Below are 15,392 nucleotides of genomic sequence, written 5' to 3' on the forward strand. Positions count from 1 at the left end.
AAACTGAACCATGTCATTGGGGAGGGAGGACATTGTTCTGAGCCCTTGTGGCACAAAGTCCATGAGTTGTCTCATTATCAGTCACTGGAAACACATTCATAAAAACATTGCAGGATAGGTTAGATCCAGAACATGAAACTGTTAAAAGCTCCTGATAATCTGATTCCTTCTCTGAGCCGAGACAACTGATTCAAATGCATTCATTACACAGAATAATCTAGTAATAATACCAGATTTGGATAAACAAAGGTCATTACTGAAATCATGTCGCTCCTACAAGACTGAACGTGCTGAAAATTAGGAGATACCATCAGTGAACTGCTGGAACAGGCAGCTGTGCAAAACGCACAGTGAGAAATAATACCAAGTACAGCAGCACAGTTAACATGGATTTACATCATTAACAGTTAATATATAGGCTTACCAGGAACACCAATTGCAGCAAGTACAGGATAATAAATGGATAGGATCTGAAGGATGACTGGATATCCCATTTCTGTGAAAAGCAGAGACTTCTGTTCGCCTGGAACCCACAGCTCCAGCAGACGCTCTGAGCTGGTCCATTCCAGTGGGTGCTAATTTATACAGGGGATAAGTCTCCACTGACACAGTTATACCCCTGATCATTACTATTAGTTACACTCACCTGAACAAATACATTACATCAGCAGCTTTGAATGTATTAGAGGCGGTTCAAAGGAGGTTAACTAGATTAATACCTAGAATGGGCAGGTTGTCTTATGAGGAAGGTTGGACAGACTGGTCTTGTTTTCAGTGGAGTATAGAAGAGAGAGGGGAGACTTGATTAAAGTATATAGAATCCTGAACAGTCTTGACAAGGTGGATGTGGAAAGGATGTTTCCTCTTGTGGGGGAGTCCTGAATTAGGGGCAACAGTTTTAAAATTAGGGACCGCCATTTTAGAACAGTGATGAGGAGATTGTCTTTCACTCAGAGGATTGTACGACATTGGAATTCTTTGCTTTTGAAGGTGGTGGTGGCGGGGTCATTGAATTTTTTTAAGGTGCAGGTGAATAGATTCATGTTAGGCAAGGGAATCAATGGTTATCGGGGCAGATGGGAGTGTGGAATTCAAGACATGAACAGATCAGCCATGATCTTATTGAATGGTGGAGGAGGCTCGATGGGCCGAATGGCCTACTTCTGCTCCTAATTCATATGTCTTTCTGCTCGTATTTACCTGTTTATTCGACATTGGTTAATGTCTCCAGTAAAATTAGAACGGTGCCACCTCCTGACTCCATTCCTCCAGTTCAATTCCGATCAGCATCACATCAATATCAACTGGTCCAAAACTCTGCTGCTGATGTCCAGTCCTTACCAAGTCCCACTCGTCCATCACCCTCACCTTCACTACCCTCATTGGCTCCCATTTCCCTAACCCCTTATAATTAAAATTGTTTTCATTGAGTTAAATCACTCCATGTCCTCACCCCTCCCCATCTCTAGCCTTTTCCCAAACCTGCAGCAAACTTATCCGTGATCTCTCCATACCTCTGACATTGGCCTCTTTCACTGCAACTGATATCAATTGGTTCCATTAGAACCATAGAACCATCAAAAAATTATGGCACAGAAGGAAGCCAGTCAGCCCTTCATCTACGTGCTGGCCGAAAAAACTAGTTGCGCAATCTAATCCCACTTTCCAGCAACTGGTCCATAGTCATGCTGGTGACAGCAGTTCAGGTGCATGTCCAGGTACCTCTAAAAGAATTGAGGGTTTCTGTCTCCACCAGCATTCCTGGCAGTGAATTCCAGACACCCATCACCCTTTGGGTGAAAAAGATTTCCCTCATGTCTCCTCTAACGACCTTAAATCTGTGCCCCCGGTAATAGATTTCTCCGCGAGGGGAAACAGATCCTGCCTGACGACTCGATCTCGGCGCCTCATAATTTTGTATACCTCAATTAATTCACCTCTCAGCCTGCTCTGCTGTAAGGAAAACGACTCTATCTAATCTTTCCTCATAACTGCAACTTTCGTGCCCTGCAGCATTCTTGTAAATCTCTTCTGTACCCTCTCGACAACAATTATGTCCTTTCTGTAATGTGGCGATCAGATCTGAACACAATACTCCAACTGTGGCCGATCCAGTGTTTCATGCAGTTCCAGCATTGCAATCCTGCTTCAGATTCTATAACTCGGCCATTAAAGGAATGCATTCCATATACCTTCTACATATCTACCTGTCTTGCCACCTTCAGGGACCTGTGGACATGCACTCCAAGGTCTCTCACTTCTTCTACCCCTCTCAATATCCTCCCGTTTTTTGTGTATTCCCCTGCTTTGATTGCCCTCCCCAATTGCAGTGCCTCAGATTAATCCAGAATGTAATACCATTGACCATTTTACTGCCACTCAACAAAACCATTGATATAATTCTGGAGTCTACAGCTATCCTCTCACTATCAACTGCACGGCCAATTTTTGTGTCATCTGAAAATTTCCCAATCTTGCCTCCCACATTTACGTCTCAAATCATTAATTTCTACCACAAACAGCAAGGAACCCAACACTGAGCCCTGTGGAGCGTCCACTGGAAACTGCTTTCAATAAGCAAAATCATACATCGCCCTTTGTTTCCTGTCACTGAGCCAATTGTGGAACCAACTCAATCTTTTTTGACCAGTTGCCATGTGGGAACTTGTCAAATGCCTTCGTAAAATCCATGGAGACAACATCCACTGAACAAGCCTCATCAATCGTCCTTGTTACTTACTCAAAAAAAAATCAGTTAAGTTAGGAAGACACGACTTTCCCTGAACAATTGCATACTGACCATCCCTGAGTAATCCAAGCCTTTATAAACAACAGTTTATCCTATCTTTGAGAATTGTCTCTAATTATTTGCCCACCACTGAGGTCTGACTGACTGGCCTGTAATTATTTGGACTATCTATTGCACCCCTGTTAAAGAATGATACAACCTTTGCAGACCTACGATCCTCTGGTACATCACATGCATGCAGTGAGGATTTGCAGATGATCCTCAGCGCATCCGTTATTTCCTCACTGACTTCCTTTAATAGTCTGGGATATATTCCATCCAGCCCTGGTGATTTATCCATTTTCAAGGATGTCAGACACTCGATCACTTCCTCCCTCCTTAAGCTTATCGTAACTACTCCAATCTATCTTCATGATTGAAGTTCCTCATCCCTGGAGCCACTCTCGTGAATCTTTTCAGGACCCTCGACAATGCCCTCACATATTTCCTGCAATGACCTGTAAAGAACCTTCCTGTCTAATTTCCACTGTGAACACCATCCTGTCTAATTCCCCTGTGAACACCTTCCTGTCTAATTCCCCCTGTGAACACAGTCCTGCCTAATTCCCACTGTGAACACCATCCTGTCTAATTCCCCCTGTGAACACCCTCCCGTCTAATTCCCTTGTGAATACCTCCTGTCTAATTCCCCATGTGAACGCCCTCCTGCCAAATTCCCCCTGTGAACACCGTCCTGTCTAATTCACCCTGCGAACACCGCATGTCTAATTCCCCCTGTGAACACCCTCCAGTCTAATTCCACCTGTGAAAACACTCCTGTCAAATTTCAACTGTGAACACCCACCTGTCCAACACCCCCTGTGATGACCCTTCTGTCGAATTCGCCTGTGAACACCCTCCTGTCAAATTCTCCCTCTGAACACCCTCCTGTGTAATTCTCCCTTTGAAAACACCCCAGTCCAATTCCTCCTATGATGACCCTCCTGTCTAATTCCCCCTGTGAACACGTTCCTGTCTAATTCTCCCTGTGAACGTCCTCCTGTCTAATTCCTCCTGTGAAATCCCTCCTGTCAAATTCCCCCTCTGAACACCCTCCTGTCTAATTCTCCCTGTGAATATCCTCCTGTCTAATTCTCCCTGTGAACAGCCTCCTGTCTAATATCCCCTGTGATCACCCTCCTGTCTAACTTACTCTCTGAAAACACTCCAGTCTAACTCACCCTGTGAACACCCTCCAGTCTAATTTCTCCTCTGAAACCCCTCCAGTCTAATTCCACCTGTGAACACCCTAATGTCTAATTGCCCCTGTGAACACCTTGCTCTCAAATTCGCTCTGTGAACACCCTCCTGTCTAATTCCTCCTGTGGTAACCCTCCTGTCTAATTCCCGCTGTGAACAACCTCCTGACTAATTGCCCCTGTGAACGCCCTCCTGTCTAATTCCCCCTGTGAACACCCTCCAGTCCAATTCCTCCTGTGGTAACCCTCCTGTCTAATTCCCGCTGTGAACAACCTCCTGACTAATTTCCCCTGTGAACACCCTCCTGTCTAATTCCCCCTGTGAACACCTTCCTGTCAAATTCCCCCTGTGAACACCCTCCTGCTAATTCCTCCTGTGAAAATCCTCTTGTCAAATTCCCCGTGTGAACGCCCTCTTTGGAATTCTCCCTGTGAAAACCCTCGAGTCAAATTCCCCCTGCCAACACCCTCCTGTCTATTTCTCCCTCTGAACTCCCTCCTGTCTAATTCCCCCTGTGAACACCCTCCTGCTAATTCCTCCTGTGAAAATCCTCTTGTGAAATTGCCCGTGTGAATGCCCTCCTTTGTAATTCTCCCTGTGAAAACCCTCGAGTCAAATTCCCCCTGCCATCACCCTCCTGTCCATTTCTCCCTCTGAACTCCCTCCTGTCTAATTGTCCCTGTGAACACCCTCCTGCTAATTTCTCCTGTGAAAATCCTCTTGTCAAATTGCCCGTGTGAACGCCCTCCTTTGTAATTCTCCCTGTGAAAACCCTCGAGTCAAATTCCCCCTGCAACACCCTCCTGTCCATTTCTCCCTCTGAACTCCCTCCTGTCTAATTCCCCCTGTGAACACCCTCCTGCTAATTCCTCATGTGAAAATCCTCTTGTCAAACTGCCCGTGTGAACTCCCTCCTTTGTAATTCTCCCTGTGAAAACCCTCGGGTCAAATTCCCCCTGCCAACACCCTCCTGTCGATTTCTCCCTCTGAACTCCCTTCTGTCGAATTCGCCCTTTGAACACCCTCCTGCTAATTCCTCCTGTGAAAATCCGCTTGTCAAATTGCCCGTGTGAATGCCCTCCTTTGTAATTCTCCCTGTGAAAACCCTCGATGTCAAATTCCCCCTGCCAACACCCTCCTGTCCATTTCTCCCTCTGAACTCCTTCCTCTCTAATTCCCCCTGTGAACGCCCTCCTGCTAATTCCTCCTGTGAAAATTGGCTTGTCAAATTGCCTGTGTGAACGCCATCCTTTGTAATTCTCCCTGTGAAAACCCTCCTGTCTAATTCCCCCTGTGAACACCTTCCTGTCTAATTCCCCCTGTGATCACCCTCCTGTCTATTTCCCCCTATGATCACCCTGCTGACTATTTCCCCCTGTGAAAATCCTCTTGTCAAATTCCCCGTGTGAACACCCTGCTTTGTAATTCTCCCTGTGAAAACCCTCCTGTCAAATTCCCAGTGCAAACACTCTGCTTTGTAATTCTCCCTGTGAAAACCCTCGAGTCAAATTCCCCCAGCCAACACCCTCCTGTCCATTTCTCCCTCTGAACTCCCTCCTGTCTAATTCCCCCTGTGAACACCCTCCTGTCTAATTCCCCCTGTGATGACCCTCGTGTCTAATCTCCCCTGTGAACACCCTCCTCTCTACTCCGCTGTGAACATTCTCCGGTCTAATTCCCCCTGTCAACACCCTCCTGTCTAATTTCCCCCGTGATCAGCCTCCTGTCTAATTCCCACTGTGTTCACCCTCGTGTCTAATTCCCCCTGTGATTACCCTCCTGTCTAATTCACCCTGTGAAACCCTCCTCCATACTCCCCTGTGAACACTCTCCTGTCTAATTTCCCCTGTGAACACCCTCCTGTCTTATTCACCCTGTGAACACCATCCTGTCTAATTCCCCCTGTGAACACCCACGTCTAATTTCACCTGTGAACACCCTCCTGTCCAATTTCCACTGGGAACACCCTCCTGTCAAATTCCCCATGATCATTCTCTTATCTAATTCCCGCTGTGAACACCCTCCTGTCTATTTCCCCCTGTGAACACCCTCTTGTCTAACTCCACCTGTGAACACCCTCCTGTCTAATTCCCCCTGTGAACACTCTCCTGTCTAATTCCCCCTGGGATGACCCTTCCATCTAATTCTCCCTGTGAACATCCTCCTGTCTAATTCTCGCTGTGAACATCCTCCTGTCTAATTCTCCCTTTGAATATCCTCCTGTCTAATTCTCCCTGTGAACCTCCCCCTGTCTAATTCCCCCTGTGAGCACCCTCCTGTCTGATTCCTGCTGTGATCACCCTCCTGACTAATTTCCCCTGTGAAAATCCACCTGTCATATTCCCCCGGTGAACACCGTCCTGTCAAATTCCCCCTGTGATCATCCTCCTGTCTAATTTACTCTCTGAAAGCCCTCCAGTCGAATTCACCCTGGGAACACCCTACTGTCTAATTCCTCCTGTGATAACCCTACTGTCTAATTTCCCCTGTGAACACCCTCCTTTCTAATTCCCCCAGTGGACACCTTCCTGTCTAATTCCCCCTGTGAACACCCTCCTGCCTAATTCTAACTGTGAACATGCTCCTGTATGATTCCCCCTGTGAACACACTCCTGCAGAATTCCCACTGTGAGCACCTTCCTGTCTAATTCCCCCTGTGAACACCCTCCTGCCTAATTCCCACTGTGACCACCCTCCTGTCAAATTCCCTTTGTGAACACACTCCTGACTAATTTCCCCTGTGAACACCCTCCTGTCTCATTTCCCCTGTGAACACCCTCCTGTCAAATTCCCCCTGTGAACACCCTCCTGACTAATTCCCCCTGTGAAAATCTACCTGTCATATTCCCCCGGTGAACACCGTCCTGTCAAATTCCAACTTTGAACACTCTCCTGTCAAATTCCCCATGTGAAAACCATACTTTGTAATTCTCCCTGTGAAAACCCTCCTGTCAAATTCCCACTGTGAACACCCTCCTGTCAAATTACCCCTGTGAACACCATCTTGTCTAATTCCACTTGTGATCACCCTCATGTCTAATTCACCCTTTGAACACCCTCCTGTCTAATTCCCCATGTGAACTCCCTCCTGTCTAATTCCACCTGTGAGCACTCTACTGTCAATTTCCCCCTGTGAACACGATCCTGTCAAATTCCCACTGTGAAAACCCTCCTGCAAATTCCCCCTGTGATCACCATCCTGTCTAATCCCGCTTGTGATCACCCTCATGTCTAATTCACCCTGTGAACACCTTTCTGTCAAATTCCTCCTGTGAACACCATCATGTCTAAATCACCCTGTGAACACCCTCCTGTGTTATTCCCTCTGTGATCACCCTCCTGTCTAATTTTCCCTATGAACAACCTCCAGTCAAAATCTCCCTGTGATCACACTCCTGACTAATTTTCCCTGCGAAAACCCAACTGTATAATTCCCCCTGTGAACATCCTCCTGTCGAATTCCACCTGTGACCACCCTCCTGGCTAATTCCCCCTGTGAAAATCTTCTTGTCTAATTCCCCTGTGAACTCCCTCCTGTCTATTTCCCCCTGTGAACAACCTCCTGTCTAATTCCACCTCTGAACATCCTCCTGTCTAATTCCCCCTTTGAACTCCCTCCTGTCTAATTCCACTGTGATCTTCCTCCTGTCGAATTCTCCCTGTGAACATCCTCCTGTCTAATTCCCCCTGTGAACACATCTTCTGTCTAATTCCCCCTATGAAAACTCTCCTGTCCAATTCCCCATGTGAACACCCTCCTGTCCAACTCCCCCTGTGCACACCCTCCTATCTAATCCCGACTGTGTGCACCCTCCTGTCTAATTCCTCCTGTGATGATCCTCCTGCCGAATTCCCCCTGTAAGCACCCTCCTCTCTAATCCCCTGTGAACACCCTCCTGTCTAATTCACCCTGTGAACACCGCCCTGTCTAATTCCCCCTGTGAACACCCCCCAGTCTAATTCCACCTTTGAACACCATCCTGTCCAATTTTCACTGTGAACACCCTGCTGTCAAATTCCCCCGTGAACACTCTCCTGTCTAATTCCCGCTGTAAACACCTTCCTGTCTATTTCCACTTTGAACACCCTCCTGTCTGTTTCCCCCTGTGAAAACCCTCCTGACCTATTCCACCTCTGAACACCCTCCTGTCTAATTCCCCCTATGAACACTCTCCTGTCTAATTCCCCCTTGAACACCCTCCTGTCTAAATCCCCTGTGAACACCTTCCTGACTATTTCCCCCTGTAAACATCCAGTCAGTTTAATATCAGTGGCAGGATCTTTCTTTTAGGTACCATATTATGGGACAAAATTAATAGTTGCCTGGATAAATGGGGGTTAATTAAGAATTAAAACTGAACATAGATTTGGTAAGGGCAAATCGTGTTTAACTAATTTTATGAGTTCACGGAGAACATTGATGCGGATAATTCAGTTGATGAGGTGGAAACGGACGTCCAAAACTGGTTTGATAAAGTGTCGCATAACAGCCTTGTCAGCAAATTTGAAGAAACATGCCCTTCGCCCCTTCGTGTCCATGCCGACCATCAAGCACCTATTTATCCTAATCCCATTTTCCAGGACTTGGCCCGTTGCCTTGTATGCGACGGTGTTTCAAATGCTCATCTAAATATTTCTTAAATGTTGTGAGGGCTCCTCCCTCTACCACCCCTTCAGGTCATGTATTCCAGATTCCAACTACCCTCTGGGTGACTTTTCTTCCTCAAATCCCCTCTAAACCTCCTGGCTCTGACATTAATACTATGCCCCCTGGTTATCGATCCCGCTGCTAAAATTAAATTTTGCTTCCTCTCTATCCTACCAATGCCCCGCATATTTTTGTATGCCTCAATCAGGTCCATCCTCAGCATTCTCTTCTCTAAGGAAAACAACCTGAGACTAACCAGTCTCTCTTCATAGCTGAAATGCTCAAGCCCAGGCAATATCCTGGTGGATCTCCACTGCACCCTCTCCAGTGCAATCACGTCCTTCCTATAATGTGGTGACCAGAACTGTACACAGTACTCCAGCTTTGGCCTAACCTGCGTTTTATACAGCTCCATCATAACCTCCCTGCTCTTATATTCTATGCCTCGGCTAATAAAGGCAAATATTCCATAAGCCTTCCTAGAAACCTTATTTACCTGTGCTGCTGCCTTCAGTGATCTATGGACCAAGGTCCCACTGACCTTCTGTACTTCCTGGGGTCCTATCATCCATTGTACGTTCCCATGCCTTGTTAGTCCTACCAAAATGCATCACCTGGCACTTCTCAGGTTTAAATTCCAATTGCTACTGCTCTGCACATCATACCAGCCCATCTATATCGTCCAGTAATCTGAGGCTTTCCTCCTCACTATTAATGACTCCACCAATGCTTTTGTCATCTGTGAACTTACTGAACATACCTCCTATATTCATGTCTAAATTATTAATTTACACTACAAACAGCAAGGGTCCCAGAACTAATCCCTGCGGTAGACCACTGGTCACAGGTTGCCACTCACAAAAACAACAATCGACCGTCACCCTCTGCCTCCTGCCACTAAGCCCATTTTGGATCCAATTTGCCAAATTGCCCTGAATCCCATGGGCTCCTACCTTCTTAACGAATGTCCCATGCGGGCCCTTATCAAAAGCCTTACTGAAATTCATGTAGACGACATCAACTGCCTTACTCTCATTTACACATCAAGTCACCTCCTCGAAAAATTCAATCAAGCTAAGTGACAGGAAATGGAAAGTAGTGGTGAAGAAGAGTTTTTTTTTTAACTGGAAGGACTTTAGTGGGGTTTACCAGGGGTCAATACAAGGACTGCTGATTTCCTGGTCTATATTACTGATCTAAATTTGTGAAGCGCACAATTTTACCTTTTGAAAATGATGCACCATTGTAATGAGGATTGTGATAGACTTCTATCGGACATTGACAGATTGATGGAATAGGGAGATACATAACAGATGAAATTTAATGCAATCGAATGTTTAGTGATGCAGTTCAGTGGGAAGAAGGAGGAAACATAACATAAAATAAAGGATTCAATTCTAAAGGTGATGCAGGAGTCGGGTAACTTTGTGTATGTGTACTCAAATTGTTGAAGGTGACAGGGCAGATTCAGAAAGCAGTTAATAAGCTATAGAGGCTTTATGGATGGGAGGCATAGAGTAAAAAAGAGACACATAATGATGAATCTTTCTCTGTCTCACGTTCTCTTCATTTCTTTCTCACTCTCTGTATCTCTGTCCCGTTGGCTGTTTCTCTCTCTTCTCTGGTTCTCTCTTTGGCGCCCTTTCTCTCTCTCTCTTTTTCTGGCTTTCTTTCGTTCTTTTGCTTTCTCTCTTTCTCTGGCTCTTCCTCTTTAACTTTCTCTCTCTCTATATATATATCTTGGCTCTTTCTCTTTGGCTCTCGCCCTGTGAATCTGTTTATCGATTACTCTCCAGCTTTCTCTTTCTTGCTGTCTCTTGTTTCCTCTTTCTGTCTCTCTGGCTCTTTCTCTTTTTCTTTTCCCTCTCTTTCTTTGGTTCTTTCTGCTTGACTCTCTCTCTCTCTGGCTTTGTCTTTTTTCTCTCTCTCTGGCTTTGCTTTCTCTCGCTCTCTCTCTTTCTGGCTATCACTCTTGTTCGATCTCTCTCGCTCTCTGTCTTTTTTCTCTCAGTCTGGATTTCTTTCGCCCCCACCAATAAATTGTGGCGCCCCTGGGCAAACTCTCCCCTTCAGGTTTCACTGCTGCAAATGTCCATGTACACACCCCACCCCCGCCACCAATTCTGCCCCCTCACCAAACTTTCCGACGCAAAGCTCCCCCTCCGCTAATTCTACCCATGCAAATTTCCCTCCCAACAATAGCCCCCTCCCCATCTATTACCCCTGTCTCCTGAACAACTCCCAGTAAATTCCTTTTCCCGCTTTCTCTGTCTCCTTCTCCTTCTCTTTGTCCTCTCTCCCCCTTACCCTCTCTCGCTCCCCGAGCCTTTGCATAAATCCGCACTCATCCACATCCCCTCCCATTGTAAACTTGGAGAAATGACACCCCCTCCCATATTAAACATTAGCGACTTCCTTCTGTGAATATCCACAGGATTACCTCCCCCCCGTCACACACACACCCGCCACCCGTGAATGGATCCCATCGAATCACCTCCCCCAGTGAAAATACCCCATAACTTTAGCCCCCAGAGAACGGACACCATCTACTACGCCCTCCTCCCCACTGTGACCAGACCGCTATCTAATTTCCTTCGTGAAGACCTCTTCAAATTACCTGGAGTAGAACCCTCCTTCCATTTTAAACCTGGAGAATTCCTTCTCCCATTTTAAACTTGGAGAATCCCACCTCCCATTTTAAACCTGGAGTAGAGCCCTCTTCCCACTTTAAACCTGGAGAATTCCCCCTCCCATTTTAAATTGGAGAATTCCCCCTCCCATTTTAAACCTGGAGAATCCCACCTCCTATTTTAAACTTGGAGAATTCCCCCTCCCATTTTAAACCTGGAGAATTCCCCCTCCCATTTTAAGCCTGGAGAATCCCACTACCCATTTTAAACCTGGAGAATTCCCGTCCCATTTTAAATCTGGAGAACGCTCCTCCCATTTTAAACCTGGAGAATTCCCCCTCCCATTTTCAACTAGGAGAATTCCCCCTCCCATTTTAAAACTGGAGAATTCATCCTCCCATTTTAAACTTGGAGAACGCTCCTCCTATCTTCAACCTGGAGAATTCCCCCTCGCATTTTCAACTAGGAGAATTCCCCCTCCCATTTCAAACCTGGAGAATTCATCCTCCCATTTTAAACTTGGAGAACGCTCCTCCCATTTTAAATCTGGTGAATTCCCCCTCCCATTTTAAACCTGGAGAATTCCCCCTCCCATTTTAAGCCTAGAGAATCCCACCTCCCATTTTAAACCTGGAGAATTCCCCCCCCCCCATTTTAAACCTGGAGAATTCCCCCTCCCATTGTAAACCGGGAGAATTCACCCACCAATTTTAAACTTGGAGAACGCTCCTCCCATTTTCAACCTGGAGAATTCCCCCTCCCATTTTAAACCTGGAGAATTCCCCCTCCCATTTTAAGCCTGGAGAATCCCTCCTCCCATTTTAAACCTGGAGAATTCCCCCTCGCATTTTAACCTGGAGAATCCCACCACCCATTTTAAACCTGGAGAATTCCCGTCCCACTTTAAATCTGGAGAATTCCCCCTCCCATTTTATATTGGAGAATTCCCCCTCCCATTTTAAACCTGGAGAATCCCACCTCCTATTTTAAACTTGGAGAATTCCCCCTCCCATTATAAACCTGGAGAATTCCCCCTCCCATTTTAAGCCTGGAGAATCCCACTACCCATTTTAAACCTGGAGAATTCCCGTCCCATTTTACATCTGGAGAACGCTCCTCCCATTTTAAACCTGGAGAATTCCCCCTCCCATTTTCAACTAGGAGAATTCCCCCTCCCATTTTAAAACTGGAGAATTCATCCTCCCATTTTAAACTTGGAGAACGCTCCTCCTATTTTCAACCTGGAGAATTCCCCCTCGCATTTTCAACTAGGAGAATTCCCCCTCCCATTTCAAACCTGGAGAATTCATCCTCCCATTTTAAACTTGGAGAACGCTCCTCCCATTTTCAACCTGGAGAATTCCCCCTCCCATTTTAAGCCTGGAGAATCCCACTACCCATTTTAAACCTGGAGAATTCCCGTCCCATTTTAAATCTGGAGAACGCTCCTCCCATTTTAAACCTGGAGAATTCCCCCTCCCATTTTCAACTAGGAGAATTCCCCCTCCCATTTTAAAACTGGAGAATTCATCCTCCCATTTTAAACTTGGAGAACGCTCCTCCTATTTTCAACCTGGAGAATTCCCCCTCGCATTTTCAACTAGGAGAATTCCCCCTCCCATTGTAAATCTGGAGAATTCACCCACCAATTTTAAACTTGGAGAACGCTCCTCCCATTTTCAACCTGGAGAATTCCCCCTCCCATTTTAAACCTGGAGAATTCCCCCTCCCATTTTAAGCCTGGAGAATCCCACCTCCCATTTTAAACCTGGAGAATTCCCCCTCGCATTTTAACCTGGAGAATCCCACCACCCATTTTAAACCTGGAGAATTCCCGTCCCACTTTAAATCTGGAGAATTCCCCCTCCCATTTTATATTGGAGAATTCCCCCTCCCATTTTAAACCTGGAGAATCCCACCTCCTATTTTAAACTTGGAGAATTACCCCTCCCATTATAAACCTGGAGAATTCCCCTCCCATTTTAAGCCTGGAGAATCCCTCCTCCCATTTTAAACCTGGAGAATTCCCCCTCGCATTTTAACCTGGAGAATCCCACCACCCATTTTAAACCTGGAGAATTCCCGTCCCACTTTAAATCTGGAGAATTCCCCCTCCCATTTTATATTGGAGAATTCCCCCTCCCATTTTAAACCTGGAGAATCCCACCTCCTATTTTAAACTTGGAGAATTCCCCCTCCCATTATAAACCTGGAGAATTCCCCCTCCCATTTTAAGCCTGGAGAATCCCACTACCCATTTTAAACCTGGAGAATTCCCGTCCCATTTTAAATCTGGAGAACGCTCCTCCCATTTTAAACCTGGAGAATTCCCCCTCCCATTTTCAACTAGGAGAATTCCCCCTCCCATTTTAAAACTGGAGAATTCATCCTCCCATTTTAAACTTGGAGAACGCTCCTCCTATTTTCAACCTGGAGAATTCCCCCTCGCATTTTCAACTAGGAGAAATCCCCCTCCCATTTCAAACCTGGAGAATTCATCCTCCCATTTTAAACTTGGAGAACGCTCCTCCCATTTTAAATCTGGTGAATTCCCCCTCCCATTTTAAACCTGGAGAATTCCCCCTCCCATTTTAAGCCTGGAGAATCCCACCTCCCATTTTAAACCTGGAGAATTCCCCCCCCCATTTTAAACCTGAGGAATTCCCCCTCCCATTGTAAACCTGGAGAATTCACCCACCAATTTTAAACTTGGAGAACGCTCCTCCCATTTTCAACCTGGAGAATTCCCCCTCCCATTTTAAACCTGGAGAATTCCCCCTCCCATTTTAAGCCTGGAGAATCCCTCCTCCCATTTTAAACCTGGAGAATTCCCCCTCGCATTTTAACCTGGAGAATCCCACCACCCATTTTAAACCTGGAGAATTCCCGTCCCACTTTAAATCTGGAGAATTCCCCCTCCCATTTTATATTGGAGAATTCCCCCTCCCATTTTAAACCTGGAGAATCCCACCTCCTATTTTAAACTTTGAGAATTCCCCCTCCCATTACAAACCTGGAGAATTCCCCCTCCCATTTTAAGTCTGGAGAATCCCACTACCCATTTTAAACCTGGAGAATTCCCGTCCCATTTTAAATCTGGAGAACGCTCCTCCCATTTTAAACCTGGAGAATTCCCCCTCCCATTTTCAACTAGGAGAATTCCCCCTCCCATTTTAAAACTGGAGAATTCATCCTCCCATTTTAAACTTGGAGAACGCTCCTCCCATTTTAAATCTGGTGAATTCCCCCTCCCATTTTAAACCTGGAGAATTCCCCCTCCCATTTTAAGCCTGGAGAATCCCACCTCCCATTTTAAACCTGGAGAATTCCCCCCCCATTTTAAACCTGGAGAATTCCCCCTCCCATTGTAAACCTGGAGAATTCACCCACCAATTTTAAACTTGGAGAACGCTCCTCCCATTTTAAACCTGGTGAATTCCCCCTCCCATTTTAAACCTGGAGAACTCCCCCTCCCATTTTAAGCCTGGAGAATCCCTCCTCCCATTTTAAACTTGGAGAATTCCCCCTCGCATTTTAAACCTGGAGAATTCCCGTCCCATTTTAAATCTGGAGAACGCTCCTCCCATTTTAAACCTGGTGAATTGCCCCTGCTATTTTAAACCTGGAGAACGACCTCCTATTTTAAACCTGGAGAATACCCCCTCCCATTTTCAACTAGGAGAATTCCCCCTCCCATTTTAAACCTGGAGAATTCATCCTCCCATTTTAAACCTGGAGAACGTACCTCCTATTTTAAACCTGGAGAATTCCCGTCCCATTTTAAACCTGGAGAACGCTCCTCCTATTTTAAACCTGGAGAATTTCGCCTCCCATTTTCAACTAGGAGAATTCCCCCTCCCATTTTAAACCTGGAGAATTACCGTCCCATTTTAAATCTGGAGAACGCTCCTCCCATTTTAAACCTGGAGAATTCCCCCTCCCATTTTCAACTAGGAGAATTCCCCCTCCCATTTTAAATCTGGAGAACGCTCCTCCCATTTTAAACCTGGAGAACGCTCCTCCTATTTTAAACCTGGTGAATTCCCCCTCCCATTTTCAACTAGGAGAATTCCCCCTCTCTTTTTCAACCTGGAGAATTCATCCTCCCATTTTAAATTTGGAGTAC

The sequence above is a fragment of the Heterodontus francisci genome, unplaced genomic scaffold (genome assembly GCF_036365525.1).
Source record: "Heterodontus francisci isolate sHetFra1 unplaced genomic scaffold, sHetFra1.hap1 HAP1_SCAFFOLD_97, whole genome shotgun sequence".
Classification (NCBI taxonomy): Eukaryota; Metazoa; Chordata; class Chondrichthyes; order Heterodontiformes; family Heterodontidae; genus Heterodontus; species Heterodontus francisci.